Source organism: Pituophis catenifer, unplaced genomic scaffold, assembly GCF_029215685.1.
Source record: "Pituophis catenifer annectens isolate HBS135680 unplaced genomic scaffold, rPitCat1.0.hap2 SCAF_1, whole genome shotgun sequence".
Lineage (NCBI taxonomy): Eukaryota > Metazoa > Chordata > Lepidosauria > Squamata > Colubridae > Pituophis > Pituophis catenifer.
In genome coordinates this window covers 300,809,730-300,837,503 of record NW_027256881.1, presented here as the reverse complement: position 1 = coordinate 300,837,503, position 27,774 = coordinate 300,809,730, and the positions used below count along the sequence as shown (strand labels likewise).

The 27,774-nt window shown below is 37.7% G+C and overlaps 1 protein-coding gene across 25 annotated transcripts in view; it reads right to left on the bottom strand.

Annotated features, from left to right (window-relative positions):
• NRXN3 (neurexin 3) overlaps positions 1–27,774 on the bottom strand; it is a 1,226,878-nt gene that overhangs the window by 446,651 nt on the left and 752,453 nt on the right. The window lies entirely within an intron of this gene.

The following is a 27,774-nucleotide window of genomic DNA, read 5'->3' as shown; positions in this document are numbered from 1 at the left end:
TGGTAATTGAGTATTAAATTATGTAGAAAATGGTTTGGCAGCTCAAATATTGAGCAAGCAATAATGTTGTCATTTTGGCAAAGTGTGTAAATATCAGTGCAGATGGATGCTGGTTTATCTCTTCCCCTCCTTCATATTTTCCCCTCTAGAGATGATGAGAGAGAGAGACCACTTTTATCTCTACAGTACAGCTCTGTTGCTGGCAGGAGGGTTTCATTCTAAAAGCTTTGGTACTTTAGAGAGGCCAGAGGGCAGATTCCACCCTCACATCCCAAAGTACATATGCACAGTTTTAGCTCAACAACTGGAAAACTACTATTCAGTTATACAGAGGGATTGCAACATCAAGTGTCTTCAATTGTATACAATACAATGTATACAATATGGGACAAAACTTTCATTAACAAGAACATTGGACTTGTAGATTGTGTGTGGTTTATTGAATATCTAGAATTCCCTTGAATGCTCATTCTTTGTACATGGGTTCTCATGGTGTCCGTTTAACCCCAGAATCAGGAATTCCCTCAGAAAGCATCTCTTTGTATCATGAGATTGAAACAAAACCAATGATTAGAAATGCATTTAGTGTAAGTATGACTTAAGGACTACAGAGAGCTTATTTGGACGTGGCTTAGTTACTCAGTGCCTTTATTAATAATATCCATGCTGAGTGGATCATGATCAGACTGAGAAGTGAACAAAGCTTTCTTCGTAGTTGAGACAGATCCAGAAAACTAACATATTTAAATGTTGTTTTGTGTCAACACTTCCCAGCATAAGAAAAATTAACGAAGAAGAGGAGCAGTAAATTCAGGATGACTGCCAGGAACAAAAACCAATTCTGCTTTCTTAAAAAGATGTGAAAAAAAGCTAGGTTAAAACCTTGCAATTAACTACCCTAATATGGCATGATATCAGAAGGACTGAATCATGCACCTTTAGCTATCTAAGCTCTCCAAGTACTCTTATGAATCTCATTACTATCGTAATGGCTCTTCCCCATTTATGGATCCTGTGTCTCTTTACAGAAGCAAAAACCCACAGGGGACCAAAGTTATTCCACTCCTAATGCATAGACGAGAAATTGCTGTATATATGTTAGTGCAGCAAAGTACATAGTATATATGATACCTGACTCTATTATTAGTTGATATGGATGTTTAAAGAGAAAAAAAGATGAACAGTGTACATATTTAAGGCTAAGACTTCGTCCTGATGAGAAGATTTAAAACATCTGCATTAAAACAGCATTCTTTTCCAACTTCTTGTTGATTCCCCCTCTACAAATGCTCTGGAACCTGACATTTTGTAGGATCTTACTATGGTTTCCTAAAGATGATGGAAATCCCCAGCTGAGCAAGAGGTTAATAAAATATCATATATTTTTTCAAGCAGCCATAAAGCCCTTATTCCAATATTGTTTCTTTTTAAATTTGTATGTTTTAAAATGAGACAGTCAGTAGCAGGAAGATGATTTGGATATTCTATTATGAATTATTCAGTTTATTTAAGTGATCTCGATAGTCAGGCATGACATTTTCACAGAGCTTCTCAAGGACAATTTCATAAAACTTTTCCATTCTGTGGAAGGAGAGAATATATAAATTCTCTGTTTGGAGATGCTCTTAATTAGAAAGTACCGCTATTGATAATTTATTTTCAGAAGTCAAAACAAAGCTGCAAAAGCATGCCACTGTATCCCACAACATCATTTTGAAGAATGTGACCATCTCTCAAACTGATTTATTATCACGGCTTCACTGATGCCATTCTCCTACTTTCACACCGCAATCTAATCTAAGGCCTCCTTCATGGTTCTATTTAGGTTGCCTATTTTATGCATGCAGTAACTCAGTTAATCCATAACACTAAGCTGTCATGTGCTTAGTTGAGGTTTATAGAATAAATCAGAATTTGTTGTGTTCACACATCCAGCTAAACCAGGGATGTCAAACTCGATTCCATTAAGGCCTGCATCAGGATTGTGTTTCACGTCGGGGGGCTGGGGTGATGGTGGCCAGGGGTGTGTGGCAGGGGTGGGTTCTACTTACCTTACTACTGGTTCGCAATGGGATCGTGCATGCGTGCTCGCTTTGCTCATGCACGTGCCTTGCTTCTGCGCATGCGCAGATTGCTGATGACAGCATCCAGGGCGGTGGGCAGAGCCTCCCACCGGTTTTACTACCGGTTCTTGCAACTAGTCCGAACAGGGGGAAACCCACCACTGGTGTGTGGCCAGCTCAACGTCACTCACTCCGTTTTTGGCCGCAATGGCCTCTTGCAGCCCTCTGCCAGTGAAAATGGACTCCCCAAGCTCCATTTTCGCTGGCAGAGGGTTGCAGAAGGCCATTGTGGCCAAAAGTGGAACCTGGGAGGACCGTGTGTCACACTCCCAAGCTCCATTTTTGCTGGCAGAGGCACCATGGGCTGGTCCTTCACTATTTGCAGAGCGGACTCATGGGCCAGATCTAAGCAGCCCGAGGGCCCAATCCTGCCCACGGGTTTTGAGTTTGACACCCTGAACTAAACTATTAAAAACATTCATACACATAGTGACTTAGCTCAGTGTGATTCTTGCCAGCTGATCTATTCCTGAAGCAACGTTTACTTTAGAGAAACATAAAGGAAGAAGTGCATTTCACTTGTTATAATATCAAGGGAATGTAGGCGTTGTCGTTCAAAAAAATCTGGAAGGCACCTGATTGCTTGCTCTTTCATTACAACCATTATCTGCAGCTCAGTTAATAGTGATTTATACCTTTATTTAGTTTTAAAAGTGCACTAACATGAACTGTACCCCAATTTAAGATTAAGAATACTCCATTAAAAGATGTAGTATCAGCAACAGATATTTTTTCTCAAGTTTAGTGCCTGCTTTTCTGGCCATTCTGGCCACAGAATTTGTGGAGCTGTGTAGATGTTTGTATAAACTGAACCATCTGGTCATAGCTGACAAAGTATCTGTTCTTTCTATTGTGACAGGTGAAATCACATCTGTTTTTGTTAATATTTTTTTCTATCTCTCTCAACTTCATTTGAAAAAAAAATGTTTCAGATTGTGGCAGGAAAATAGATGGCTTTTAATCTTTTCATTGCCGCAGCCATAAAGGAATTTAAGAAGCCTGAAAACTCAACAAACTGAATCCATCTGGCAGGTTTATTCACTCATAAGGAATTCCTTGCATTATTTAGTACAAATATATATTACGCATAAAGGTTTCTGCAATTCAAGCCTCTTGCATTTATATTTGACAGTTGAAGCAAGAAAGTCAATGGGCTTCTCCTAATCAGCATTACAAAGGACTTGCATGAGATAACCGATTTGTTATAAGCCAATTAAGTTTCTTTATGCTAGTTTCTTATGTCTTAACATGTGTTTGGTTCAGGAAACCAAGTGTATTATAGCTAAAATATTCAGAGTTTCAAAACTGCTTATTCTGTTTACATTACAGTCAGGATTCAATGGAAAAATCCTAGATATTCATATGGTGCTACAATGTGTTAACAATGTTTGGTTGGTTGCAATCACTTCTAAGTACCAGACTTAGACAACCAAACAACAGGAGCACAGGATGATTTCAATGATCGCTTAACACTGTGTGATAAAAACCAGATCCTCATTATGTCATATTAAGACCACTGCAGCAAATGCAAAAAAAAAAAAAATGTGGTTGCAAAAAATTAGCAGTACAATTTGTCGCTGGCTGAAGGACAAAGTTTTGCTGGTTATGATCAGTGGTGGGATTCAGCCCATTCGCACCACTTCGGGAGAACCGGTTGTTAAATTTCTGAGCAGTTTGGTGAACTGGTTGTTGGAAGAAATCATTAGGGCAGAGAACCGGTTGTTAAATTAGTTGAATCCCACCACTGGTTATGATCATTCTCTGAGTCAATGAAAAGGATACCAATGAAAAGGAATGGGAGAGGGATTGTAAAATACCAGTGTATTCAATATATATGAATAGGGATAGACCAAGCATAAACTTCTGGCAGATGTATGACTCTTTTTCCTGCAATGGTAAATTTTTAACAGAAAGGCCTTATAACAAAACACAAATGCTGTAAATATTGCTACTGTATGTTCCAGTGTTCCAATGGTAACATCTCATTTGAATGTAGAGCAACCCTTGGTGATTTCATGGAAATACATATCCATAATTTTTCTGAAGTGGTTTGCCATTGCCTTTTTCTGAGATGCTTTTTGAGCTTCCAGTTTAGCTTACATCTACAATTTTTTTATTAAACCCAACTTTAATTTCAAACCCCGAACAAGGTCAGCCTGGTGTGGTCACTTACAGTTCATTTTTTTAGCTAGGCACCTTTCTTTTCATATGCCAGACTTGTTCATATGGGATGAGATATTATGTCCGTGATGGTGAACCTATGGCACGCGTGCCAGAAGTGGCACACAGTGTCATCTCTCTGGGCATGCCAGCTGTCACCCATTGCTCTTCCAGGTTCCAGGCAGCTGGTCTTCGCGCACATGGAAGCGCTGGAAACTAGAAGTGTATCTCCCTGGTGTGCATGCATGCTCCGGGAAGCTGAGTTTCTGGTTTCTGGCGTGCGCATGCATGCCGGCCAACTGGTCTTCATGCACGCATGTGCACTAGAAACTGGAAGACCAGGAAGACGCATGTGAATGCCAGAAACCAGAAACCAGAAATTTAGTTTCCTGGCTAAATGCACACCGGGGAACTGCTCTTCCAGTTTCCAGTGCTCCCGTGCATGCATGCCAGGGAGCTGCTCTTCCAGTTTCCGATGCTCCCCCCTGCGTTTCAGCACTTGGTGCCAAAAAGATTCGCCAACACTGTACTATGTTATGGTAAAAGAGTACAGACAACAGGAGAAACTTATCCCTTGTTTTGCCATTCCTTCAGATAATTCTCTGGATTGGCCACAGTAATATAGTAGGGAATCAAGAGAAATGTTCAAGTAGTAATAGAACATTCAGCACATTTTGCTTACACATTGTTCCCTTTAATGTTAATATATATCCACCTGCCCCATTCCTTTATTATATATGAAAGTGACATATGGGGAGTTTAGGGAAATCATATGGGAAATCAACAATTAAAAAGACATGCTTGGCTTTCCTCTATAATATATCATGGGGCAGAGTGTTTACAACCTGATACTCATGCAGCACCATAAGTTAATAATGAACACCTTGACTATGAACAGTTTCTATATATCCCTGTATCAATGACAATGTGTCCACAATTGAGGAAATGCCACTTCAGCAACAACACAGGGACTGCTGCTTTTAGCTTGAGGAAGCAGTCTGTGATCTTACTGGGTTCCCATTCTAGCAACAAGCTGAAATGGCTAGGTAAATTTTTGAAAGCAACCAAGGCTTATCTCTATGGAAATTGCAAAAAGAAAAAAAAAGCATTAGTGAGGAAATACTAGTAATATGTTCTCTTTCATTTCTGAGGAGAAAGTGAAATTTATTTCGGCAAAGACTTGAGTGTTAGGACAAAGAACTAATTATAAGTGAACAAAGACCACTGATTGGCTGATTATGTAATCTACACTCAGTTATTGCCAGAAATTGTAAATGCTAAATGGCTGTCAGTCCTCAGTGGGTTCTAGACTTGGAAGCATCCCAATATACCCATAATCCTGCAAATATCTAAATTGATCTGGGAAAAAAAAAGTCAAAACAAAACAGATTGATATTGGGTAAAGCTAAAGATAAATTTGAAAATTGGAGATGGATTGTGCAAGATTTTCAGGTATATGCACCCTTTTCCACCAGGTTTCCAAAGGGTCCCCTTTAGATACACAGATTAAATAGGCAGTGCAGGTTAAACCAATTGGTGCCAGGTTTTACACAGCTATTACTTATTATGAAATCCTATGTTATTCACCTCAGTTGAAGAAAACAGATCCATCTGCTCTCAAATATGAATAATTGATGATGATGATGACTACTGTTATTATTGCTAATCTAGTATTCCCCACACTCTGTATTGCTGTGTGTTATAGACACATTTTTATACAACATCTACCCTGCAAGACAAAGTTGCAGGGAAAACCAAAGTTTGCAGAGAGTGTGAGAGAGGCTTGGAGCTTGTATCATTTAGTCCTTGGAATCACTGACATAAACATGTTTCTAACCTAGTGCTATTAATGCAGGAAAATCTAAATCTAGTTAGGGAAATTCAGCAACTGTTGTTGGTGATCAGCACAGAGAAATATTTATAGACTGATGAGTAGAGTTACATGCTCTCAGTCATTAGGCTAAAACTCATAATGTAGAGCTTTTTTTTATAGTCAAGGAGAACCGGATGGCACATTTCTTTCCAGCATCCCTCTGTAGTTCCTACTTTAAATGCTTTTCCAAAGGCAATTTTAGACCAAAGTTAGCACACTCTGGAACAGAAGCAGCTCATCCTGAGGATACCCTTAAACTTGCCTTTGATTAACTTGAATCCTGCAAAGTACTCAGGAAGCTACAGTTTAGTTCTGATGTAAAAGCAATTTAAAAAGCTAGAAAGGAGACAAGATTGGAGCCCAAGACTTACAGGCACAGGTACTCAGTCTTTTTTCTGGCTTTGCTTTTTCCCCTTCTAATGGGAGATAATTGAGAATTCATCACAATTCAGTTTGTTTGGGTTTTTTTTTTTTTACAGAAAGAGGAATGAACAAATTTGAGGTTTTAAAACACTGAATGTTTTGGAAGAAAATGAAATCGGTAGATAAGGAGGAAGTTAATTAAAAATATCTTCCTGCCAAGCAAAGCATAATAATGATATGCCACCAATCAAGTTAAAAACATTTTTTGTTAACTGAGTTGTTCTTAGTCCTTCTGTCAGATAGCCTTTCCTGTCCAGGTCTTGGAAAAATGGAAAGAAGAGGTTTTTTTTTCAATTTTCTTGTTCCAATTTCACAATATTGGACTCCACCAATTTCATGTCTACCCTGAAACATTAAGAATAGTAATAAAGGAGAATATTTGTAGCTCCGGGTTGACATGAGGGGTCCTTGGAGCTCTCTCAGCTTGCTTGTTTTCTTGCAGCCATTTCATTACCCTAACTAAGTAACATCATCAGTGCTAGTAAAGAGTGCAGTTACAGCAAACACCACTCCTTCCCCCCCCTTTGATTGTCTAATTCTGGAGTGTAGGTGTTGCCTTTTTTCCTCCCATATTAGCATTTGTGTTATTTTACTCCTACTGGTTTAACAAGCACCTGGATTCCACAGAGGCAGACACCTGTGCAATGTTTTGTTGGAGCCCATCTCATATGGGCTCCAGGAATAAGATCGCAAAGACAATTGCTCACAATTGCCAACATAGAAACAAAAAGGAAAAATCTATTTGGAAGCTGATTCTTGGTCTACTTTCAATGTATAATCTTGTCACAGCCAGCGATCAGTTACATATGAAAGAAGGCATAAAGTAACTTTAAAACATATACAGTCATATTATAAAATTATAAGGTTCTAAAATTTATTTATTTATTTATTCAATTTGTATGCCGCCCCTCTCCGAAGACGCAGGGCGGCTCACAAAGCATTTAAAATTATTATAAAAACATTTAAGAATTAAAATCATTAAAAACATTAAAACTCATTCACACCATTCATGGCCGGATCTAAGACATTTTCTTGCATAAAGCAATAGCAGCTGCAAAAATTGTTGTGACTGTTCTGAAGACGTTAAGGTTCCAGTCCAATAATATAAAAGAAGTAAAATTATCCTTAGAACAGGTGCAGCTTCTGTTAGCAAGCAGAGTTGTGAGGTTATGATACAAGTTGCTATAGAAAAAATATCAAAGGCGTACATGGATTAAAGTGCCAGATTATACTGACAGTGTAACTTAATTTTAAATTCTTATCTCAGACAAATTTAAATTATATATAATACATAAATATTAAAGCAACGAACAGATATATTTAAGATATCTAAGAATGCATGTATTATCCAGAAATATAATTTGGTAATCAGGAAGCTGTGATGAATTTGTTGTTCTCTGATTCATTGCTCCATATGAATCTGCTGTAAATCTGTCTCCTTTTAATGTATGAAATGATCCATTTTTCTTTCTCCCCAGCTCAGGGTTTTTGGTAAGGGAAATCCAAGTGGTCTCTGCAGGTTTGCAACATAGCTGCTCACTTGCAGTGAAATGCCATAATAGTGGACCAAAAACTTCACATCTATCTGGAATTTTTGGAGCGCTGTCAAGTAGGAATGATTGCATAGCTTCAATTGTGTACTGCAATCATCTGTAGTGTTAAGAACCACAAAACCGTACATGAAATTTAGTGTTGACTTTCAATTTAACTTGGCATATCTGTGTTCTGCTTCTTTCTTGGTCTCTGGAATTATGAATGAAAGCAAAATGCTGCCCAAACCAACTACTCCACTCACTGTGTTATATTGTTAATACTGTATTAATTTTAATTTTAATTATTAAATTAATTAGTTTTTTTTAAAAAAGGGGTGGTAGTGAAGAAAACACATGAAAAATAACTTTTTATGTATCTACTTAGGTTGGCATACGGTGAGGTGAGGGAGATGACAATTTCTTAGAAAATGTGGGGTAAAAAAGGCAGAGCAAGCAGTTTTAAGAATATTTAAAATATAAGATTATTTGTAGTTTTGAAAAAGCATACGAATGAGTTTTAGAAGTAAAGCTAAGCCAAACAGTTTTGAAGCCATTTTCTCAAAAGCTTCCGATTATTTTTCCCCTCTTTCAAAATTTGTCTTGGTATTCTTCAGCATTTTATGGCTACTGCTAATGTCACTGCAAAATTCCCTATAAGAGTTCCATTGTTAGATATATTTTTTTTCTTCCCCCCTGGAGAAAGTGATGAAATTCTCCTTCCCGTCCTCAATTTCTGCAAATAAGATAGAGAATTTCAAGAGCCTATTTGAATGAACAAGTTGTACTTGCAATACATTTTGGGTTTAAATATTAGTTTTTAAGCCTGCCTTCTACAAACAGACACCATCCAAATGCTTTAATACCTAACATCTTAAAATTCCCCCAATTCTTAAAAATTGGGAGAAAGTGACATTCCAACGCATAGGAGACCACCATGTAGAAACTTTCACAAAAAAAAACCCAGGTTCTTTGTTCTATTCCAAGTGTCAATCCAGGGGTGAAATGCTTCCGGTTCGGACCGGATCGCCCGATCCAGTAGCGATGGAGGCGGGTGGTTTGGAGAACCGGTAGCAAAAATCCCTGCCCCCCCATTGCCCAGCTGAGCCACGCAGTCATCAGAGGCTTTTTCTTTATTTTTAAAGGCATTCTTTCTACAACCTCTTTGGCCGAAAAAATGCTTTTAAAAGTAAAAAAAAAAGTCTCTGATGATCGCACGGCTCAGCTGGGATCATCAGAGGCTTTTAAAAAAAAAGGACCGCCTCTGTCGATCAGGCAAGTCAGCTGGGATCGTCAGAGGCTTTAAAAGCATTTTTTAATGCTCTTCAGCTGAAGAGGTTGTAGAAAAAATTACTTTAAAAGTTTAAAAAATAAAGTTGGCCATGCCCACTCAGTCATATCCCCCCCCACCAAGCCACGCCCACAGAACCGGTAATAACAAATTTTACATTTCACCACTGTGTCAATCCCCAAAATGTAAGGAGATAAAATTATACCGACAAGCTAACCAAAAATGGGCAGAAGGAGTTGCAGAGAATCTTTAAGGGTCTCCCCCAAATAAACAAGCAAAAATATGCCAATTAAGCTTAGTAAATTGGCAAGATATATTAGGAAATAATTTACATTTTATCATGACACAATCATGGTCTGAAAATTCTAATCTTCTCCTTTTGCTGAAGTTGCTCTCATCAGATCCCCAGCTAATGGGAGAAACAGCTTTACATTATCATTAGGAGGAATCATTTTTAAAGTAGTTTTTCTCCATTAAGCTGAAGTAAACATTTTCAAAACATGCAAAGCAGAGGTGGGTTTCAGCAGGTTCTGACCAGTTCTGGAGAACCGGTAGCAGAAATTTTGAGTAGTTCGGAGAACCGGTAGTAAAAAATTCTGACTGCCCCACCCCCATCTATTCTCTGCCTCCCAGGTCCCAGCTGATCGGGAGGAAATGGGGATTTTGCAGTAACCTTCCCCTGGAGTGCGGTGGGAATGGAGATTTTACAGTATCCTTCCCCTGCCACACCACCAAGCCACGCCCATCAAGCCACACCCACAGAACCGGTAGTAAAAAAATTTGAAACCCACCACTGATGCAAAGTCTATAATGTTTTGTCTTGGAGGAAAGGTCAGGTAACCTAACAAGGATTTCAGTAGTAATGGGAGGTGCAAGTTAGTTGCCTCCCTTCCAACCACTAGTCTGCCTCCATTACAGCCTTTTCTCTTCAGCTGTGAATACTTAGCCTTAACCTTTATTTCATTAGTTCCTTTTATGCCTATCACTCTGCCATTTTTTTGTTTGGGAATTTAGGAACTTTGTTCCTTATTTGCCAGTTTACCTAGGTTTTTCCATTCTGTTGTCCCTGCTATATGAAACAAAAAAAGTCAGTTTCAATAATCGCACTCTAGAGATCCTAGTTAATTGTATGATTTCATTAGCGTCTGTCTCCATCCTTTCTAGGGCTATTTCTCCCTGTGTGTCTTTCTAGATGTTTCTTTATTCCCCTGTTTTAATCCAGAGGATGTTAAAAAGAGATGCAGCAAGAAAATCAGACAAATCAGCTTAGAAAAAGCCAGGAAAAGTTCTGAGGACAGTTCCTCCCCATTCTGGCTGGTGAAATGTTAAAAGAAGGCAGGTAACAAAACTAGAGGAGAATCAAAATCAGAATAGAGCTGGAAGGGACTTTGGAGGTCTTCTAGTCCAGCCTCCTGCTCAAGCAGGAGATCCTATACCATTTCAAGTGACTGTCCAGTCTCTTCTTAAAAACCTCCAGTTGATGAAATATCCATAACATCTGAAGGCAAGCTGTTCCACTGGTTAATTGTCCTCACAGTATCATTTAGCAGTAGTCTAGAATACATGTAACTGAGGTCAGGATTGGCAATAGGAATAGCAAACATTGTTTATTTGTTTATCCCACCTTTATTAGTTTATAAATTGGCAGCAAACATACCTAATACTCCTCCCTCCTATATTCTCCACAATGTACCAGCTTTGTGCAGTGATATGCCTATTCAAGGATGGGTGAATAGCATGTTAGGCCCAATAGTTTAGAAGAGCCCATAACCTATTTGGATTGTAAAATTAACTTTTATGAAATGATACATTTACACATGAAAACAAAATCTAAGTGGTTAAAAAAACCCCAGGTTTTATTTCAAGGACCCTTTTAAAAGTCCGGTTTCAACCTGACATGGTACAAATTCAATTATCTAAAGCAATCCATATAAATACATGGGAGCAATCTAATCACGCCTTCCCTTTTGGTTCTGTCTTTAAGAAGCCCTATCTTCAGTGATTTGTAATCATTAAACTTAATGGAGCCAGTGACAGGTAAAAGTTGGAGCCTCTACTGATCGGTCACCCTTGCCAACACAGTAAAGTAACAAAACACTCAGAACACCTTGCAGAGACATTTTAATAGAATGAGACAGTATAGACAGACAGCCCAGAAAGATGCTATCTGAGTCAAGCTGATGAGATTGCATTTTGAAAACATCCCAACCTTATCTTGGACAATAAACAATCAGGTTTGGGGGCAAAATATGTCCAGATCATTTACCCAGGAATTTTACCTGTAAGCAGTAGGGATATGTGAATAATGTCTAGAAACCTTAAAAGAAATTAAATTAAGCTTAAGTGTCTGGCTTTTTCATTTACAACAAAAGCCGCTAGGTTGATAGAAATTTCTATGTTAGCAAACATTGTATGTTTGTTCACCTTCAAGGTATGGTACTAGATCTTTCTGATTTGGCTAAAGATACCAAATTTCCAGAGCCTGGGATTCACAATATTGTAGTTTCCAGATTTTGGCTGCTTCTGATTAGGGAATGGACACCATTCAAATAATCTATTACTACAGGTTTATCTGGAAGTCCCACAGTCCCCAAACAGATGTTGCAATGCCTGAGGAAAAAAAAAAGACAAGAATCTGTGCTGTGAATTGAGGAAGCAATACTTCTGTATAATTTTGAAAAGAATGATATCTCCAGAGAAAGTGTTTTCAACTTTTACAGCTCTGTCGCTTAGCCCCGTCCCCCGTCCCCCCCACCCCCCCTTACAAACAGTATTAATTAGGCTTCCCATTTCTCATTTCTGGGGGGGGGGGAAACACAAAGGCTTAAGCAAGAATTATGCAAGACATGGTATTCCCTGTGATACTCTATGAAAGCAAAAACTGAACTTTGAAGAAGCAGGATAGTATTGCTGCTTTTGAACTTTAGCATTGGAGAAGACTCCTGAGAATACCATGGACAGCCAAGAAAACAAACAAATGGATCATCAAACAAATCAACCCTGAGTACTCACTGGAGGCACAAATGATCAGATTCAAATTATCCTACTTTGGACATATGAGAAGACCCAGCTGCCTAGAAGAGGGTCTAATGCTGAGAAAAGTGGATAGAAAGATAAGAAAAGGACAACCAGTAGCAAGGTTACTGATTGAGAGCCTGTAGTACAGTGGACTAAAGCACTGTTATTAACATCAAGCTGTCTGTAATTACTGTAAATTCAAATCTCACCAGGCTCAAGGTTGACTCAGCCTTCCATCCTTTCAAAGGTAGGTGAAATGAGGACCCAGATTGTGGGGGCAATAAGCTGACTTTGTATAAATATACAAAAGTATGAAGGCTATTGCTTAACACATTGTAAGTCGCCCTGAGTCTATGAAATATGTACCACAGATATGGGCATCCCTAGAATATATACTGCAGACTTGCTGAAAACTCATTGCTGCTTCATATGAAATTCTAAGGTAATGTTGAAGCACACATTAGCCAAGCATATTTATAAGTTACTTATTGCTCTGTATGTTGAATGATTTTCCTACCAGCATCAAACTAAAGGAGTAGTAGGCTGAAATACCAAAGAAAGTTGACCTCCTCAGACAGAACTTCCTGTTCGCTCCATGCTCAAACCCAGTTGGCACACTTTTAAGTATTTATAATGTGGGATCACTATGAGTCAGAATATTTTTATCTATTGTTGTTTGTCAGTAATGATAAAAGTGATGAGTATACATCATTGATTTTAATATATGATTGACACCATTATATTAATATTTTATTCATATAAAATATTATTTTTTTGGCTTAGGGCAGGGTACTTACAAGACCGCCTGCTGCTACCGATAACCTCCCACCGGCCAATACGCTTTCACAGAGAGGGCCTCCTCAGGGTGCCGTCGGTCAAGCAATGTCGGCTGGCAGCCCCCAGGGGGAGAGCCTTTTCTGTGGGGGCACCCGCCCTGTGGAATGAGCTATCTCCTGGAATACGACTGATCCCGGACCTCCGGACCTTCTGTAAGGCCCTGAAGACTTATTTATTCCAGCAAGCCGGCCTAGCCTAAATGGTTTTTAATGGGATTTTTAAATTTTATAGACTTGGGGTTTTAAATTGGGAGGCCGATTGATTTAATCTCTTTTAATTATCTTAACTTTTGTATTGTATGTATTTTAATTTTGGTTGTTTACCGCCCTGAGTCCCTTTTGGGAAAAGGGCGGTATACAAATTAAATTAAAATAAATAAATAAAAAATAAAATAAATATTTGGGGGTTTTGGAGGGGTAGATACTACAGCAAGAAAATCTAGCTATACAGATTCTGGTAGAAGGTATTGCTTATGTGAGATATTCAACCTGATGTTGGAATTCTAACACAAGACTACCTAGTCCACTGATTTCAACAATACCCTAATAAATGGATGTAGAACTACATGCTATATTTTCTAATGTGTATGAAACATCCCCTCTAACCAGAATACATAAATACTTCTCTTTCATCCTTTCTCAAGACTCTTCAATATATAAAGAAAGAACATAATGCAGAATATAATATTATACACATTAAAGTACAGCCTCCTGAGTTCAAAGTTACTTTACCACAAGTAAATATAGCATATTGCATGATTTGTAGTATAACCTGACACAATAACAGTATTTCATGATAGGAGGGAAAATTCAAAATCTGTCAATGGCCAAAAACTGACCATTTTGTAGTATAGGTTATCCTACAAACAATGCAGACAAATTTCCACTGATTCCTGTGGAATTTTACTTTGAAAATGAAAATTAGCACTATTTAAAGAACCACTCTTGGGCATTTATGCTCTGCATCATAATTCTCATATTTCAGCCACATGAACGATAGAGTTGGCCAAAATTTGGAAAGTCCTCTCATGCAATACTGCACTTTAACCACTGGTGGTGCAGTGGTTAAAGTGCAGTATTACAGGCAAACTCTGCCCACAGCCTGGAGTTTGATCCTGACAGAACTCAAGGTTGACTCAGACTTCCATCCTTCCAAGATGGGTAAGATATTGGAGGCAATATGCAAATAGTGCTTGTAACTGTAACCTGCCCACAGACTGCTGTAAAGTGCTATGCGGCGGTATATAAGTCTAAATGCTATTGCTATGTGTAAAACCAGAAGATCCAGGAAAGAAACCAATAAGCAAAATGGCGGTGCAAGTCTTGCTGTAAGATGTTTGATCTCATAGTGCTAGAAATGAAGAAATCAAGAATTCTCAGAAAAATGGCTGCTTCATCTAAGCGTGGTACTCCTCTGGGGGATACATAACACTGCTAAGCTCACAAACCTCACATAGCCTTGGGCAAGCAGTACTGCTATCTATCTTAACTCTCAACAAACCTACAGTGTGAAATCAGGTATCACTACTGTTGAGATAAACCCATGGACCTTAATGTTATGCTGCATGCAGCCAAGTGTAGCATGTAACCCATCCCACTCCCACAGGAGTAGAAATTTTAAAAAGAGTTCAGACAAATTTTGTCACTTTCCTTTCGCTCTCATGAATTTTTCCCCCCTCCACACCTCTCTAATGTTATTTCTTTCCCACCATGGTTTGTTCAGACATAACATTTCTTGCTCACTCACTTCTTCCAAAAGCCCCTGAGACTGAATTCACACATTCATACATGGTGCCTTTACTTAAGACATATTAGCAGCCAACAGCAATCTTAGTGATATTAGCAGCCAGAAAAGTCTCTTAGAAATCAGCAAACTAAAATAAAAAGCTGCTTGGCTGGTAAGCTTTATTGCTTGGTTGTTAAATTGTGATGCCACATTCCAAGCAAGTAGCTGAAATAAAAAGTGAAAAGTAGCAGAACAGTTTTTAAAGTGACTATGGAGAAAATGAGAAACATTTGCTGCAGTTCTGTTAGGTTTCATATTTGTAATATTAGATATTTTTAAAACGTCAGAGAGCACAGAAAAGGATTTTTATTGTTTTGATATTTGATGACAAAAGACTGCTCTTGTTTTCTTGCCTCTTCAGAGAAAATATGCCATTTAAAAAGATAAAATACATCAGGAGAAATATGCATAAAATGCATACACTTTCTTTCCTAACTTTTCTGCAAATATGCAGAAGGATGAAGAAAAAAGGCAGTGTTAGAAAAAATAATGTGGCAAAATCGAACTGGATGAAATCATGCATCTCTCAGTACAAGATGTAATAATAAGTATTTTTAGTTGAACTGAAACATGTCCTTTCTACTACAGGTAATCCCTGGGTTACAAGCATTCCCTTAGCAAATGTTTGAAGTTACATGATAAGCGCTCCCTAGGGTTTACAAACAAGTCCCGTAACTATGAATCTTGCAGCACTACGGCAGTTGTTCACCCTTACAAACAACCGCGAGGTTCTGCAACATTCATCCTGCACTTTGCAGGCCAAAATTTATTATCCATCCTCCAACACTCCATTTCGGCCTGCAACATGCCAGGCAAGGCCTGTGCAGGCCTAAACAAAATGGTAGAGGCACACGCGACTGAGAGGCTGGAGAGGAGACTGCTTGCTGGATCTTTGCACAGTAATTGACCCAGCGCGGCAGGTTGGGTGGGGGGGGGAAGCAATTGTGGGGAGCATGAGGCATTTCAGGGGTTTTAGGCAGGTAGCTTCTGTTCTATCACTAGCCCCCACATGCCTTCCCCACCCTGAAATACCTCATGTGCACTTAATGAGCCTTACATTTGTTAACGAATGTGTGGGCAAAAGGAGGGAGTATCGCGTTCAAGAGCGAGATTCACTCCCACAAATCCTTGGGCTATGAATGGAATGGGCAGGCTCCATTACAGTTGTAACTTGAGGACTACCTGTATCACTAGCATGCTTCTACATTGCCTTGTTTCTTTAGACCAGGACTGTCAAATTTGCGGCCCATGGGCTGGATGTGTCATATGCTGGTCATGCCCACACCTGGTTTAGCAAAGGGGGGGGGGAAGTCCTGATACATCATGTGATGCCACCGTGACGAGGCGAGTTTGATACTCCTGTTTTAAATAGTATACTTTTCTATTAGCAGAATGGAAGGTAGTAGTTGACGACTCTTTGCATCCTTAATTGCCCTTTTGATTCTTTTTTTTTACTATTTTTTTTAATGGCAGAATGAGAACTGAACTCCTAGCAGATCAGCACTTCAGCTTAATTTCATTCTTGTCCTTTTCTTCCAGTCTGTCTTCTTTCTTTCACTCTGACATATAGGGCTGAAAGAACAAGATAAGGACTTATTCAGTGGTTACAAAAATAAAATGATAGTAGGCCTACATGGTGAATGAAGGGTTTTAGGGTTAACAAAAAGTACTCACTTTTTTTTAAAATGCTTCTCCATTTTGAGTTTGTTTGAAACAGATATGGATAATTTTGCTATGGCAAGAGAAAATCCCTTCACTAATTGTTTATTTTTGCCTTTTGTTCCGCTAGGGATACAATGAGAATTTTCATGTAAACATTCATAAATGTGGAACCGCATAACCTTTCTGAGGAGTGACTTGTATTTAATGGAATCCAACAAAACAGATTATCACTGGTAAATCAGATTTTTCCTTTCCCCTGTACTCCAGCATACCACCAAATCAGCTACGGAGGTTAAGAGACCCACAGAAACACATTTTGAATGCATTGAGCACTGGCTAAGGGAAAGGGGGAAAAAAGGAAAATTGCTTTTCCAAGAGTAGCAATCCATGACATAGGGTATTAGTGTATTTTTAGTTCTGTAGTCAGAAGCAAAGCATTCTTAAGTTAGAAGTCACATATGCATGATTGTCACTGTATAATTGAAGCAACAAAATCTTATTTGTGCAAAGTAGCCACATCCCTAAAATATCTCCGAGCACATCTTATACAATAGCAGTGCTTTTAATTTTTTTCGTCACATCCAAGACCAGGAAATCAGTTAAAGACGGGCTTCTTCCAGCACGATAGTATCATTTACATAAACCCTCTTTGAGCATTTCTTTGAACGGGAGGCTTCAAACAGAGTAGAGGATTAGACATGAATATCAGCTCCCCCTTCTCATGTACTTTCTGACCTCCTCTTTCTGACTTTCACATTTTTACCCAGAGGCTCTGCGAGAGAGCTCTATGGAGACCCATGCTCCTGTTAGGGGGCAGGGTTTCCTGCTCAGCTGCATAGACTATCCGCTTTCAAGTCCTTGTGCATTGGGGCAAATGTTGAAGAGAACTACAGCCTTTGCTGCAAATTAAGTTCTTTGATTGCTTCTTATAATATTTGGCTAATTGAGACCAGGCCTGGCAGCAGCTTCCACACAGCTTCTAAACACTCACCTCATTTTGAATACTGAGATTTTAAGTTTAACACAAAAAGTGATGCTCATCTAGTTTCCGTCAATCAAAAGAGGCTGAGAGCACTGACTTTATCATGACCGTACTGTTAATTTTATTCATTTGGCAAGGCTATTGTACTTTCAATTGGAGGTGAAATTGTACTGGGCATTGTGCTATTGGAATCTTTTTTTCTTAGTCTTGATATCAGTCCTGTACTCCTTAGATATATAAACTTACATTTTACATTTGGTTACATTTTAATAAACCGGTACATACATGGAGTTGTCCGTTAATGACTGCCCGGTTTGGCAGCTATTCAAAATTTTAGAGTGAGTTTTAAAAGAAATAAAAACATAACCTGAGCACCACCAATATTAGTCAAGGAATATGGGGTTTGGTTTCTTTTCCTAATCCAGCACCTAAAATAAATGGCATTTCCTTACTTACAAATGAAAACAGCTGCCAAATAGGAATTTGCAAAAAAATAAATAAATGGGTAAAATAATTTTTATTAAATAAATTATCTTCTCCAATTCTCACCCAAGCATGTCTTACAATAAATAAATAAAAGTGAGATAGAAAATTAATAATACTCTTCTCTACCTCTTTCATCCCTCTCTTTTTCCCAGAAGTGGCAAATACAACTCACAAGGAAAATTAATTTCTCCCACTTCTCCTTTGTCAACAATGAACTGCCTTAGATGACATAAAAGCAAAGGAATCACATTCAGATGAATGAACTAATAAAAAGTGTGCAGGTATTCAAAGCCAAAGGCTATTGCAAAAGCAAATTGATTGAGGGCTTCTTTCTCCTGGGAGGACAGATAGAAGAGTTGTTACATTTAATATAATACTACCCAACAACTGAGTGTGGACTGAACACTATTACATTGTTACAGTAAAAGTGGAAAAACAGCTGCTCTGAAAAATCATCTTTCTAAATGACACATGAGGACTAAAGTATAACTCGTAGAATAGAGCCATCTTGATGGTCCTCGCAAAATCAGCCATAAAGTGCTTTGGCTGAGCCTCTTCTGCGAGATGGACCAAAAAAATCCATTCATGACCTGTTGAGAATCAAGATATAAAAAGGAAGAAATCTGCTGCCTCACAGGTTTGCAGTATGAAAAAGGAATAGACAAACTATTTCCCTTCGTTTCCCCAATCTTCCAGAATGATCTGATTTATTCAAACCCCATCCCATCAAATTCTAGCAATGAGGAGCCTGTCAACTTAGCTGCCCTTTCCTCAACAGCTGGGAAGTAAAGAGACAAAATGGTGTGACAGGGAAGGAACAGATGCTGAAGCATACCCTTAAAACTGATTTACTTCAACCCTGTCCTTGATCAGTCTGTTATTCATAAACCACAGCTTTTATTGTAAATCTCACCCTATTTCCGTTTAAATGCAAAAGAACGGCCTTAATACATATTCTCCACCCCAGATATAAAATATATCATCTGCATATTACAAGAACAGGCAGATGCTTTCCAGTACTTTTTCAGTAAAAAGACCAAAAAAAACCCCATCATAATTTACACTTAAAGCATAGCAATATACTCAAATGTTGAGTATAGTTCCAGAAATTCTATTAAATTCATCGTTGGGGAGAAGTCACCCCCAGGTATGTGCTATTATGTTTTAATGTATAAAAGCCATATTTTAAACAAATAAATACACTGTAGCACAAAGGGGGAATCAATAGTTTAAATGAATAGATTGGTAAGAGACCATAGTAAATTATAAATTCAGCCACTCCTGGTACTCAGCAAGTGCTCCTTCAGAAATGCTTTTCAGAACAACATGGCAATTATCGCTAACACACACACACCCCTACCTCACACCTCACAATGAAAATCAAGAAAATTCTGCCAAGCTTTGGGTTCAGAGATCAAAGTCTTGAAGACTCTTCAGATCATTTGCTTAAAGCTGCCTTTAACACACACACTTACCCCATAGGAAAAGTACGATGTGACACATTTAATTGCCTTTCAGGGAAGACTCTCAAATTTTGCAAGTGAATGGGAAGGCTCGGTAAAAAGGAGGTCTATAATCTTGTCTCTATTTTGCCAATAAAGAAAACAAGACCTGAGGAATCATGTTCAATTGGTCAGTGTTTCTAATGGGACAATGACAGAGATCAGTGACAGTTCTAATTATTAATGCCTTCTATCACCTCTGAGGACAATATGATTTGCCTCTCCTGTTCAAAATCAGGATGACTGTTCCTGAAGATTCTCTCATTCATATCTTGACATTTGTACATTTCAAGTATTTGTACTTGATAGTATAACTTGGGTTTTGTGGAAATGGGAGGACGTCAAGCTGGATGAAATGAAATTTAATAAATCCAGGTTATTATAAATGTTTCTATATAGTTTGATGGTCATTTGATGCACCATCAATTGATGTTGATTCTTATGCACCGCACATTTTGATTTTCTCCAGGATGGTCTTTCTCAATCTTTGTTTCCGTCCTGCTTCTTCAAAGTTGAATTTTCACCTACAGTTAATCGTTTAATCGTTGCACAATTCTGATCTTTGTAGGTATAGATATGTCATGACATTTGAATATTTTCAATAGTTTTTACCATACACTAGTCTATGGCACGTTATTTGACTGCTAATTAATTTACTATTGATAGTTAATCCTCTAAGACAGAAGTCCCAGTAAAGGAGAATATTTGTAGTTCAAGATTGAAATGAGGGATCCTTGGTGTTCTCTAAACTTGGTTGTTTTCTTGCTGAGGTTTCATTAGCCAAACTAGGTAACACCATCAATGCTAGCCAACACTGCTGATGTTACCAAGTTTGGGTAATGAAACATCTGCAAGGAATCAACCAAGCTTTAGAGAACACCAAGGATCCCTCATTTCAACCTTGAACTACAAATATTCTCTTTTATTGGGACTTCTGCCTTATAGGATTAACTATCAATAGTAAATTATGGTAATTAGCAGCAAATAATGTGCCATAGACTAGTGGCCATAGGCTAGAGTGCCATAGACAAGGCAGAAATTATCCACCACTTCAATATCTTCACTGTCAGTTCCAAAAACTGATTGCTGACTTGCTGTACATGTTGTCATTCACTTGGTCTTTTTAAATTTAATTTTAATCCCATTTTTGTCACTGGACTCTTTGATTTTCATTACCAAAGCTTGCAGATCCACTGCATTTTCAGCTGTCAGAGCAGTAGAATCAGCATAACACAATTTCCTTTTTCAATTTTAAAACCATGCTTGTCTTCTGTCAATCAGCTTCCCTCAATATGTATCTTTTCCTTACCTTCTTTGCCAACCTGCAGCCAGTCTGTTCCATTGTGTGACTTCATGACCTGTGTATAGATTTTTTCTGAGGACAATGAGATGTTCTGTGATTCTCATCTTCCCACCTTCCACACTTTGACATAGTTGAAGTCTTTCTATAATCAATAATAGTCTTTTTATTCCTCAGCTTGTTCTAAAGCATATTTGAACATCTGACATATCCCTTTCCATACATGGCTTTAATCTGCATTTGGTGACCCTAACCATTATTTTGCCAACATCTGAATTTAAGTATATTATATGAAAGTTTACACACACTGTTAAATCTCTTTAGCAATGGTATGCAGTCTGGTTTTTCCCCATCTGTTGGACACTTTTCAAATCTTTGTTCTTCAGACTTGTTGGCAGAGTTTGGTGTAAAACCTTTAACGTTCTTTTGTTTTTTATCGTATTTCTACAGATATTTCATCAATTCTTCTAGCCTTCTTGACTTGCTTATGACCAGAGTGGTGATCTAACTTCAATTTCTAGTACTAGAGGTTCTTGTAAATTGGGAATATCTGATAAGGTATTTTAGATGTTGACATCTGTACTATATATATAATTTCAGTATATTCCTTCCATCTTTATTCCATCTTCTTTGAATCAGCAATTATCTGTCTATGGCATCCTTTAGCATACCAGTTTTAGGTTTGAATCTACTCCTCCTTCTGGAGTTTTTGGAAGATTTTCCTTGTTTTTCTGTGTCTGGTTTCATATTCATGTCATCACACTAAGGTTCAGAACTTCAGAACTATTATTGATGTTCGTCTTGAAAATGGTGGGTATCTTTCTCTTTCTCTTTATTTGATTTGTATACCGCCCTACTCCCGAAGGACTCAGGGCGGTGAACAACCAAACAGTAAAATACATAAATACAAAATTTAAAACAGGATAAGATCAAATTAAACAATTTGGCCCAGACAAATTAAAACACCCCAATCATTTAAAAACAGATTAAAATTGGCATATTAAAAAGAAAAGAGGGAAAAGATTAGGCCAGGCCCGCCTGGTGGAATAAAAAGGAATAAAAAGGGTATAAGCTCACAATTATATAAAAGGTAAAGGTAAAGGTTTCCTCTGTCCAGTCATGTCTGATTCTAGTGGTTGGTGTTCATCTCCATTTCTTAGCCGAGGGAGCCAGCATTGTCCTAAAACACTTCTGTGGTTATATGGCATGATTATAACACCAAGGCATATGAAATACATTACCTTCCCACTAAAGTGGTACCTACTGTATTTATCTACTTGTATTTGCATGCTTTCGAATTGCTAAGTAGGCAGGAGCTGGATGGGACATATAAAAACTGATTGGTTTTCTTCTTTTTACTTTGACTTGGAACTTGAATATGTGCAGTTCACGATCTGTTCCACAATTATTCACATTTTTTAAAAAATAATAATTTGTGATCTTTCACCTTGTACCAATAATATAGTTACAGGTAGCCCTTATTTATTGTTTAGCTCATTTAGTAACCTTTCACAGTTATAAGAGTACAATACTTGCATTTATTACCTTCTCAGGTTTGTAAAATAAAAAAAAGCTAAAATATCACTGTAAGCATAGTCATGGTTTCATTTAGCAACTGCTTCACTTAGTTGTCAATCCTAATTGTCATTGCTAAATGAGGGCTACCTGTAATTTGACTTCTGTGTATTTTATCTGGTTATGTCCAGATATTTAGGTGTAACTTTGATTGTTTGAAGACTATGCTAGCAATGAAAGAATTATTGGATTGGCAGTAATTGATACACCATTTTATTTCATTTCAGTTTTCTATGCCATATAGTCCAATCTAATTTTCCACCTTGATGTTTTCAGTTTTGGCCTTCCAGTATTCAACCGCAAGAATTGCCTTGATTTCAAATGGAGCCAAACTGTAAAACTCATCAATTTCAGTACTTCAATGTTGGAATATAAACTTGAATAATTGTCATATGAAAGGATTGTCTATAAAGTCTAATTGATAGTATTTGCTTATAGATTGCATTGCACCCAAGTACTGTTGTTGCTAGATCCACCTTGATGATGAAAGCAATGTTATTCCATCTTTGTATGTTTTTTTTTTTTTAATTTGCTGTTTATTAAAAAAAAAGTCCCACTTTTTTGGGGGCTTCTGAAAAAGGTTTCTAAAAAACCAAGCTACTTTAATGAATAGCAGGAAGATGGAACTCATTCTGAGATTTAAAGCACTTCTCAAACTCATTTTTGAATCCTGCACTGCTCTATTCAATACTCACGTACACTCACAAGTACAGAGATATACTATTATGCCCATGTGTTCATGGATTTATTGTAAAACATTTTCTCCCTAAAGTAGAGCCTCAAATCATCATCCAGAGTCATTACTATGAGGCAGAGGCCCTATAAATTGTATAAATAAATACATGAATCTGGTTTGCAAAAACCCCAGAGATCAACAAAAGCTACATAGTCTTTGCTCCCACCTAATGGTTCTCTGGATTTTTGCATTTCAGATATGGTAGAAATAATAGAACTATGTAAAACTGTTGCTTATGGTTTACCCAACCACAAGATGCAGCAACCATGTGTTTACTTTTTCATTTTCAGGTTAGCTTTGAAGGTGCCTCAACAATAATGCTTCTTCCTCCCCAACTATCCATATTGTTTCAACGCACACATTAACCATTGTTATGGGCTTTGATTAACCACCTGCTGTATCAAACAAGTGTTCTGCAGGCACCTTGTTCTCTGAAAAGGAGCAAAGAAGAAACCTACTTAATTAATTCATCATAAGCAAAGGCTTATGTTTATCCGCTAACCAAAGGTATGCATTATTCAACAGCTTAGCCCTAGCAATGAAGATACACAGAGAAGGGCTGGCTAGCCATTGGGACCAGCTTTAAATGAGAAACAGACTTAGCAGGGAGCTAAGCAGGGCTAGAAACTATTTGAGATGCGGAAAAGACTGCTATATCTCTATGCTTAATGGATCTACCACATATTATGCACACATTCTCACACGTTATGCACATAAACATGCACATAGAATAACAAATGCTGATTTCTCTGTTCCCTCTAATGCTAGCTGCGCCTTATAGACCAAGCATAATTAAAGCTTTTTTTTTTTTCTTCTTTCCCTGTCACTTTTTGGGCTTTAGTCTTAAGCTTCGCTCCCTTGCAGAAATGTAAACATAATTCAGGAAATCTCTCTACACAGAACACGCTGGTTGGTAAAATTCTCCAGCCCTGTTTCAACAGGCACAGGTTGCTGTTAAAACTGCAGGGAAGCAAGGTGATTTTTGGATTAACACTGACACTTCTGGCAAGCCCAGTACAAGGCCAGCTCCTACATCAGAAACGTCAAATGCAACATTTTACTCAGAATTTGTCAGGCCAGGTACAAAAATAAAATACGGAAGGGAAAAAAAAAATATTGTGTCAGTACAACCACAATTTTTTTTGTTTGTTTGTTTGTTTGTTTCAACAAAACAAAGGAGAGTAAAAAAGGAAAGGATTTGTTTGTCTTGCTTTTTTCTGTTAAGTAAAAGCAGTGTAAGTTTTTGAGATCCATGTTATTAAACCAGGGATATCACTCAAGTGCACATACAATACAAATCTTTCTGACAATTATGAAGTATAAAAACTAACATTAAAAAGTAGAAATGTGCAATGATGGATGTGTATAAGTCTGTTTTTCAGGGGGCAGGATTTATCATGCCATCTTTTGAACGTAAGTTCTCATATACCTACATACACATATACATCAAAATCTCCACATACATATAGACACTGCATACATACACATCAAAACTAACAAGCAAGTTTAAATTACAATAGAGAAATCTGTAAAATATCCACTTCTGAAACTCTTGATGATGAAAATATTGTTTTTCATTTGCTTATTCCTAACATATGTTAAAAAGGAAGTTTCTGAGATTTTAATGAAATGTTCTTGTCTTAACATGCATACAATGTAGGAAACAGCTTTAGAAGATATAAAGTGAAGAAAATCAAAACACGTGATCGGATGGATGGTTTCTCCCCTGTAAAGGTTAGTTTGTTTATATCTTTATAGGGTTTGAGTAACATGGACAAAGTTCATGCCCACTGAGATATTGTGCTACAGTATGGATGGCAAAGCCAAAAATGTATGCACCATCTTAAATTCTATTTGTGCCAGAAGTGCTGGTTCTCACATACAAAGACATCAGCTATGGGAGGAGAGTATCAAATGAGGTCAAACTAACTTCATGCTTTTGCAGTGTGAATTCTATCCTTTTTGTGTACACATACACACATTTACAGAAGGGTCAGAGCTTACAACATAGGGCTTTTTAAAAATTATTTTGACAAAAGCATTGGACAGGACACTCTGTTCACATATTCTATTTAATCCACTAATCAGGAGATTAAATAGTGAAAAGTACTAGAAAATTCACCTTTGTTGTACTTTACCACTGTGTTTTAATATTTCAAGTCTACCTCATATACTCTAATGATAATTTGCCCTCTAAATTCATGCTTCTTGAAATGCAAGTATTCTACTACACATTTTTATCTACAATTCTAACACACATTTACTATTTGGAGATTATTTCCCCAACCAGTTCTGGTGCACCCTGGGCCACTTCCTCTAAATTGCCTGGCCACAAATTAAAGTGGTGATTGTCACCTCAGAACTATTGATTTAAAAAAAAAAAAATCAGGCTAAGAAACCACTTCCTGTGCTGCATCCTATAACAATATGAAAGTGCTTTGGCAGGTGTACCATTTATACTTATCAGTGACAGTATTGTCCTACTTTACCAATTTATCCCATTCAGTACAGCTCATGAACATCAGCTGTACATGCTAAATCACACAGTCTCTGGAGCAACCTGACAGTAATGACTGTTTTTAGCAACTGCCTCCCACATTGTATTTTAACAGCGTTATGAATACAGACTCCATAGTTTCAATAGCAATTGTATTTTCCCCCCTTTCTGCCACCTCTTTCTTTCCTTTGTTTGTCATCTACCTTACTATTTTATGATCTTTCTCCTGGACTAATAAAAGAATAAGCCCAACGTGAAATTTGTGTTTGTAAAGTTAGCTGAGTTACATCTGTGTAGCAAACAAACCCAAATATTTGCACATACTGCATATCCCCTAACAATATATGAAATATGGGGACCAGTTCGGTGTAATGGTTAAGGCACCAGGCTAGAAACCAGGAAAGCATAGGTTTTGGTCCCATTCTAGGCAACAAAGCCTACTGAGTGACCTTGAGCCAGTCATGTTCTCTTAGCCCTGGGAAGAAGACAATGTCAAACCACTTCCAAGAAAACCACTTGTCCAGGGAGTTGCCAGGAATAAATTCTGACTCAAAGGCAATATATATGAACAGGTGTGTGTGTGTGTGTGTGTGTGTTTCATTGTTGTGACATTGAGAATCGGCAACATACAAGTTTCATGAATAATTGTTTCAAAATGAGGAAAGCATACCCTAGACCAACTGACCTTATGAGAACAAGAACTGAAGATCACCCCGACTCTGACTTGTTCAGTCTATATTTGCTTTCAAGACTATATGAAAAGTACCACTCATAGGGAAACTCACTTTCTATAATAAAGATGGAAGATTAACAGAATTTCCCAGACTTAGATCATTTCAGGCTGAGATAGGGTTTAGCAACAATACTAGAAGGAAATGTACTGTATTTGTTGTTTGATTTTTGTCATTATAATTAGCCAGGTATTTCAGTTTTTATTCTTAAGATTACCTATGTCCACGCTTTATAATATCATCACAATGACAACATGAACATTTGGCCATGTTAGGGATATATCTGACTGATGCTATAAATCGGGAGTATGGTTATTCTCTTAGCCCATGGTTAAATACCACAAAGGGACAGAGTAGGAAAGTTTAAGAGTTAGCAAATATATTCTGTGAAGTCATATTAGAACTTTGCAGTACTTCAGATATAATTTCAAAATGATATTTTGAGGCCTGTGGGACTGCAAATATTGCAGCTCATTAAAATAGCTGTGGCTAAAACAGGTGGTAGAGAGGTGCTTTAAAGAGCAGCAAACAGATGCTACATTTGCAGTCCTGTGCATGCCAAGGCCTTTTTTTTTTTTTTGGAATAAAATCAGATCATCTGCCTAACCTTAACCCTAATAGATGTAGCCACTCAAGGCAGTAGGTGCTCTTAACCTTTAAATAATATTATTTTAATGGGTTTCTCTGCTCTACAACGACTTCATAGTTTTGCTATTAGCCTTGTGAAGATGGCATGACTGGCTTATTTTTTTTTTTTAATGTTTCTTTCTGTAAAGAAGAAATTATACTGTGTATAAACACAGACAGCCTGCTCTTCACTCTACTTTCTTGAAATGTGAGTCAGCAAAGCTGTCACTCATCCAAGTTTTGAGCATCTCTATCGTACAACATAGAAGGAAACACTGGTATAAATTAAGCATGTGTTTTGATAAGACACCAGATGTCTTTGTAGTCCCCCTTTTTTCTGATGTTTCCAAAGAGAGCTGCAATCCAAGTTATCTACATGTACTGTAGAGATGAGCAAAATCTCAAACTAGTCAAAGGATTTGAATTCACTGATGGAGGTCCTACTTTTCTTCCCAAAAATCACAATCAAGTGTCCAAGAAGAACTGAAGGCAATTGCTTTTTTAAGAAGTGGCAACAGGAAGGGAAAAGAATTGTCAGAACTCACATTTTGTTTTCCTTCCCTACACAGCAAATGCTGTCAGGTTGCCAGCAAGAAGAAGTGAACAGCAAATTTACTTAAATCTGCCAGGTTCAATG